General features: G+C 36.7%; 1 protein-coding gene across 1 annotated transcript in view; it reads left to right on the top strand.

Moving 5' to 3' along the window:
* The window catches only part of LOC102492146 (leucine-rich repeat-containing protein 37A3), a 39557-nt gene that overhangs the window by 28774 nt on the left and 2972 nt on the right, over positions 1-7811 (top strand). The window lies entirely within an intron of this gene.

The following is a 7811-nucleotide window of genomic DNA, read 5'->3' on the forward strand; positions in this document are numbered from 1 at the left end:
GCATGCGCCCTATAGCAATAACCTCTCCAAAAAAAAAAAAATTACATTGAATTTTATATGTCTTTACAGTGTATTACATTTCTTTTTCTAGCATGATTACTATGCAAATCAGTCAAGACAAAGACTTACTATCCACATCATCATCAAATAGCTTTTCATATTTTTTCAGATTATTATTATGATTTATTCTCATTATTTTTATTTTTTAAATTTAACTTTATCTATTTTAAATTTACCAGAAAAGGACAGAGTGAGACAGAAAAAGAGGAAGTGAGAAAGCAAGCCGAGACTTGAACCACAGTTGGCCATGTGGGAGTCCAGCACCCTTAGACACCATATGACTTGCCGGCCCTGATTCTCATTAGTTTTTTTTAAACATTCAATCACTATATATCATTTGGCTTGTATAAAGAATTTACCGTTAATGTCCTTCTTCAGACTCTACTCCTTCACCCACCCACCTCCCACACTGTATCTGGTATTCACAACCATTTACTAAGTTTCTATAATCTTTAGTCATTCAGTTTCGGCCATAGAATGCAGACACTTGGTATATAGTAAGTGGGGACATACAGTGTCTTTCCTTTATAGCCTGGCTTGCTTCACACAGAAGTAACTCTTCCGTATTCATCCACTTTCTGTCAAAAGCCATGGTCCTGTTTTGTTATGGCTGAGTAGTATTCAATAGTGTATACATGCCACACTTTTTCTTTTTTTTCTTTTTAAATTTATTTTTATTATCATCATAATCTTGTTTATAATATATTGGATTGCATATAACTTTAGAGTGTGTTACATTTCTTTTTCAAAAGGGAATGCCCTGCATGTCAGTCAATACAGAGACATTAATCTCCCCACTTCATCATTCAATATCTTTTCAATGTTTTTCCCAATCATTATTATTATTATTATTCTAATTATTTTTTAAAGTCAGTCACTATTTCTCATTTTGCTTGTAAAAAGACTTTACCCATCATGAAATACTTCTCAGACTAATCCAGCATGCCAACATCAACAGGTAATAAGCCATATTTGTTTCCCACTAACGTCCTGTCTCTCTATTTGTTCTCTTGCTTACTTTATCTTCTTCTTCCCCCCCCTCCCCATTCCACAGTGTCTTATTCTCGTTAAGTACTTTCACTGCTTTTATGTCCTCCAATATTTCGCTCTCTACCATAGAGTGTGGATAGTCGGTATATATTAAGTGGATACATAGAATATCTTTCTTTCATAGCCCGGCTTACTTCACTCAGCAATAAATCCTCCATATCTGACCACTTTCTGCCATGCTTTTTCTTTCTTTTTTTAAATTTTTTTGGAGAGGTTTTTGCTATAGGGCGTGTGCGCTCGCCAGACAGAGAGAGAGACAGAGAGATAGAAAGTGAGAAATCACCCCCTAGGGGGGATGGCCACGCCACAATCCCTTCTCCTCCATTCTCCTCTCGGGATCTTGGGCACGCACGCACACGCGCCTGGCGCCATGCTTTTTCAATCCATTCATCTGTTCGTGGGCATTTGGGTTGATTCCATGTCTTAGCCATTACATTACACCAATTGCTGGTCCCTATGTCTTAGGAATTGTGAATAATGCTGCAATAAACATCAATGTGCAAGCATTTTTCCAATTAAGAATTCTTCTGTCCTTTGGGTAGATACCAAGGAGTGGGATTGCTGGATCATATGATCGTTCTATTTGTAGATCTTTGACGAATCTCCAAATTGTTCTCCACAGTGGTTGGACCAATTTACATTCCCACCAGCAGTATAGGAGGGTTCCCCTTTCACCACACCACTGCCAGGACTTATCATTTTTAAAAAAAATCTTAGTCATTCTCACCGGGGTTAGGTGACAATTGAATAAGTTATTATCTATTGAAGATAACTTTATAGTATTGTCAACTGGACTGGTGAGAAATGTACACATTTTGGAATATTCACTTTGCAAGCTAAGCAACATGTGATTGAATGTATAAAAGAAATTGAAATAAAAAATTAAAGGAAAAAAAAGAATTTACCTAACATGAAATACTTCTCAGACCAGTCCAGTTGAGAATACTATACTTGTTATCATCAACAGGTAATCTTGTTTGTTGGCATATAGTTGCTCATAATATCCTCTAATGATGTTTTGTATTTCTATTGTGTCTGTTGTAATGTTGTCTGTTTCATCATGCATTTGATTTATCTAGTTTCTTTATTTCTTCTTTATCAGTCTAGATAATGGTGTGTCAATCTTGTTAATCTTTTCAAAGAACCAACTTTTGCTTTCATTTATTTTCTGTATAGTTCTTCCATATTTCATTTATTTCTGCCTGAATCTTTATGATTTCTTTTCACCTGGCATTTTGTTGTTGTTGTTGTTTTTCCAATTCCCAGAGGCATGACGTTAGGTTGTCTATTTGCCACCTTTTCATCTTTTTCTTATGTGCACTGATTGCTATGAATTTCCCTCTTACAGCTGCTTTCGCTATGTCTCATAGATTATGGAAATTCATGTACTATTATCATTTGTTTCCATGAATTTTTCAATTTCTGACTTAATTTCTTCAGTAGTTAAAAAGTCATTCAGGAATAGGTTGTTTAGTTTCCATGTGTTTGTGTATTTTTGAGGGTGTTTCTTGAAATTAATATCGAGTTTAATTCCATCATGGTGAGAGAAGATGCTGAATATAGTTTCTATGCCTTTGAACCTATCAAGGCTTGATTTGTGTCCTATCACATGGCCAATCTTTGAAAATGTTCCATGTCGAGGAGAGAAAAATGTGTATTTTGTAGTCTTAGGGTGTAAAGTTCTATAGATGTCTGTCAAGTCCATTTGATTTATAGTGTCATTTAGGTACTGTATCTCTCTATTATTATTATTTTTGTCTAGATGGTCTGTCTAAAGCAGATAATGGGGTGTTGAGATTCCCAACAATTATAGTGTTGCACCCCATCTCTCCTTTTAGCTCCAGCAGTGTTTCCTTCACATATTTAGGTGCTCCTGATTTGGGTGTGTAGATATTTATAAGCATTATGTCTTCTTGCTGAAAAAGTCCATTTACTATTATATATAATGCTCCTCTTTGTCTCTTCTTACTGTCTTTGCCTTGAAGCCTATTTTGTCTGAGATCAGTATCGCAACACCAGCCTTTTTTAAATTTCCATTTGCATGGAACATATTTTTATAGCCCTTCACCTTTAGTCTATGTATGTCTTTATCTACAAAGTGTGTTCCTTGTAGGCAACAGATAGATCTTTTTTTTTTTTTAAATCTATTCAGCCAGTCTATGTCTCTTAATTGGAGAATTTAATCCATTAACATTCAATGTTATTATCAATATTTCTGGACCTGTTTCTATCATTAAGTGAGCCATTCTCTTGTTTTTTTTTTTTTTGTTTGTTTGTTTTCTTATAACTGTCTATCTGACTTTTTAGTTTTCCTGGTATAGTACTTCCTTTAGAACTTCTTGAAGAGCTGGTCTGCAGTTGGTAAATTCTTTCAGGTTTTGTTTATCTGAGAATGTTTTTATCTCCCCCCCCCCATATGAAGGATAATCTTGCTGGGTATAGTATTCTTGGTTGAAATTGTTTTTCGTTTAATGCTTTGACTAGATTTCCCCATTCTCTTCTTGCCTGCCTTGTTTCCGACGAGAGGTCTGATGTTAGCCTGATGGGGTGACCTTTGTAAGTAACTTCACATTTCCTTCTTGCCTGTAATATCTTGTCTTTGTCTGTGGTTTTGGCCAATTTGGCTACACTGTACCTTGGAGGGGATCTTCTTGGGTTGATTATATTTGGGGTCCTATCTGTTTCTTGGATCTGGATAATTGAATGCCTCTCTAGGTTTGGAAAGTTTTCTTCCAGGATTTCATGAAATAAATGATCAATGCCCTTAATATTTTCTTCTTTTTCTGGGGTACCAATTATCTGGGTATTGGGGCACTTGATGGTGTCTGATATTTCTCATATTTTATCCTCATTTTTCTTGGTTGTTTTCTCAATATTTTTGATACATTTTTTGAGGTCAGAGGTTTTGACTTCTACATTTGAGATTCGATCTTCTGCATAATCTAATCTACTTTTAATACTTTCGAGGGAGGTCTTAATTTCCTCTATGATGTTCTTCATCCCTAACAATTCCATTTGATTCTTTTTTTTTTAACGTGTCTATTTCTTGTTTAAAATTATGAAGGGACGTCCTCATCTCCTGGATCTCGTTGTCTTTTTTCTCTTGCATCTCAATTATTTTGGCCACTACAAAAATTCTGAATTGCTTATCAAACATACGACTCCCATTGTGTTGTCTGTGGGTGATGTGGAATTGATGTTTTCCCTTGGGGAGAGATGTTTTGTTGGTTGCTCATATTTCTTGTGCCTCTGAGATTGTTCCTAGTCACCTAGTGATATACACGTTTCTTCCTAAGGAGCATTTAAAGGTGTGTGGGAGTAGAAAATTGGTCATCTATCTTCTGCTCTCCCTCCCTGTTGCTCACCAGTACCCTGCACTGTTGTCACTGGTCCTGGGTGACCCAAAGTCCTCCCTGTTTCTAAAGAAAAGATGCGCATCCAACTAAGCTGCTGAGCTTCACCTGAGGAGTGAAAAAACAGATCACCTGGTCTGCAACTTGTGCTGTGCGCTATCCAAAACACTTAAGTACTGAGAGTCTAAAGGCGAGTAGGGGAGGGGATGAGCTATGAGTCCCTGCCATTAGAGCTTGCAGTCACAGGCAGCCTGGTGTCTTCCAAGGCTGCTATCTTAAACTGGTCTTCTGATGGGGTGGGGAGGGGCACAAGTTCATCTTAAAGTCTCAAGACACAAACCTGAAGTCCAAAGGCAAGTGGGGGTGGGGGATGAGCCATGGGTCCAGGCTGTTAGGGCCTGCAGCCACCAGAAAGTAAGTTTTAAACACACCAGGGTTGATATGATAACAAAATTTTCTTTCTTTTCCTTTCTTTCTTTTTTTTTTTTTTTTTTGAGAGGTTTTTGCTATAGGGTGTGTGTGCTCACCAGACAGACAGAAAGACAGAGAGATAGAAAATGAGAAATCATCCCCCAAGGGGATGGCCACGCTGCAATCCCTTTTCCTCCATTCTCCTCTTGGGATCTTGGGCATGCACGCACACGCCCCCGGCGTGAGTTTTAAGCCATGGGGTCCAGGACGTAAACCACGGTCGACTACATGGGAGTCCAGCAACATAGCCATTATGCTAACTGCTGGTCCCATGATAGCAAAATTTCTTAAGCCCCCAAAATAAATCAGTGATTTGGTGTACTCACCAGTTGCTCTCATTCTACCACTGATTTCTTACCTTCTGTTGAAATGAGGTGTATGATCTACACTCTCCTGTCATAACCCTGGGGAGAAATGACATACCAAAAGATAAACATTTCATCTTATAGAGTCATTAGATTTGCATAGAATTATTCTTCTCCAGTGTGTATGGCAAATTTAGACAGACTCACTTAAATCACTACTGATCAATTCTGCATTAGACTATGCTAAGGCAGGCTATAATTACAGCAGCTTACTACTGGAGTTTGTCTCTGTTTACCTTTTGTTCAATTACATAGGGTTCACTACTTTTACCAACAAGCAGGTTCTAGAATATTTAAGAAGTGATTTAATAAGCAAATAATCTTGACACTTTACCAATCTGACCTGTCTATATTTACCTTTTCCACTATGGCAGCCCTCTGCTTTATCTAAAGCGGTCCCTCACCATACCTCAGTTACACAATGTCCATTTCTACTTTTCTTATGTATGTTTTCCCATCTAAAATATCTTATTTCTCTTTGTGGAATTTCTGTGAATCTATCAAAAGTCTACTCAAGTTTCTGTTTTGTCATGATGACTACATCTCTGACTATTCCAACCTCATTTCTTGAGGACTTTTTTTTTTTTTTAAGATAGTCATCTAAGAGAGGCTCTCCAATGCATAATGGAGCAGAGCAGAGATAGGTAGAGCTCCTACTTGTTGATCTTCTTTTTCATACATTTCGTAGCTATTCTTGCACATTTTCTCTACCAAATATCAACTGCTCGGTTTTTGTTTAAGAAGAAATTGTCTTGGGATTTGAATAGGATTGAAGTGGATTTGTAAATTATTTTGAGGAGAATTGACATCTTTATATTCTAGGAACAGAGTATCTCATACCATGTATTCATTTCTTTGTAATGTCCTTCAGAAGAGTTTTAGTGTTTTCATCACATAGATCTTACACATCTGTTGTTAACTTTATTCCAAGGCACTTTACTTGTTTTTAATGGGATCTTTCTTCCACTTTCTAATTAGTTATTGGCAGTGCATGGGAAACCTATTGAGGTTAGTGTGCATCCAACCTCTTGATTTTTTTATCTGATCACCTTACTCAATTCTCATATTATGTCTGATACTTTTCTTATGTATGTTTTCCCATCTAAAATATCTTATTTCTCTTTGTGGAATTTCTGTGAATCTATCAAAAGTCTACTCAAGTTTCTGTTTTGTCATGATGACTACATCTCTGACTATTCCAACCTCATTTCTTGAGGACTTTTTTTTTTTTTTTTAAAGATAGTCATCTAAGAGAGGCTCTCCAATGCATAATGGAGCAGAGCAGAGATAGGTAGAGCTCCTACTTGTTGATCTTCTTTTTCATACATTTCGTAGCTATTCTTGCACATTTTCTCTACCAAATATCAACTGCTCGGTTTTTGTTTAAGAAGAAATTGTCTTGGGATTTGAATAGGATTGAAGTGGATTTGTAAATTATTTTGAGGAGAATTGACATCTTTATATTCTAGGAACAGAGTATCTCATACCATGTATTCATTTCTTTGTAATGTCCTTCAGAAGAGTTTTAGTGTTTTCATCACATAGATCTTACACATCTGTTGTTAACTTTATTCCAAGGCACTTTACTTGTTTTTAATGGGATCTTTCTTCCACTTTCTAATTAGTTATTGGCAGTGCATGGGAAACCTATTGAGGTTAGTGTGCATCCAACCTCTTGATTTTTTTATCTGATCACCTTACTCAATTCTCATATTATGTCTGATAAAATGTTGGTTGATTCTCTGAACTTTTAGGTTGCCTATGATTTCATATGTAAATAATGACAGTTTTGTGTCTTCCTTTTTAATACATTTCTATCCCATTTACTTGTTTGATTGCATTGATTATGCCTTTTCAATAATGACAAATAGTAGCAGTCATAAGAGGCATCCTACTCTTGTTCTTGACTTTGTTTTTTTTTTATTTTTTATCATCATATCTTCTTCATATTACATTGGATTACATATAACTTTACAGTGTATTACATTGTTTCTTCAAAAGGGAATGCCATGCACGTCAGTCAGTACAGAGACATTAATCTCCCCACTTCAACATTCCATATCTTTTCTGTTTTCCCCAATCATTATCTTAATTATTCTAATTATTTTTATAAAACAGTCAATTGCTATTTCTCGTTTTGCTTGTAAAAATACTTTGCCCGTCATGAGACACTTCTCAGACCAATCCAGTTGAGACTTCTATACATGTCATCATCAACAATTAATAAACCCTATCTGTTTCTCACTAACGTCCTGTCTCTCTGTTGCTCACTTGCTATCTTTCTCTATCCTCTTCTCTTCACTTACCCCATTCCACTCTGTCCTATTCTCATTAAGTACCTTCACTTCAAGAATGGTAGAGTAGTTCCTGTTCTTCCCTGAGGCAATGCAGGGCTGGTAACCATCATCTTCTCAAGTTGCAAGTTCTCAGACCTTGTTTTCCGCTTCAGCCTGCTGATCCACAGGCCACACGCCGGCCCTGGAGAGGCAGCTGAACGCCGGGGCATGAGCCC

The sequence above is a fragment of the Tupaia chinensis genome, unplaced genomic scaffold (assembly GCF_000334495.1).
Source record: "Tupaia chinensis unplaced genomic scaffold, TupChi_1.0 Scaffold144275_1, whole genome shotgun sequence".
In the NCBI taxonomy this organism is placed as follows: domain Eukaryota; kingdom Metazoa; phylum Chordata; class Mammalia; order Scandentia; family Tupaiidae; genus Tupaia; species Tupaia belangeri.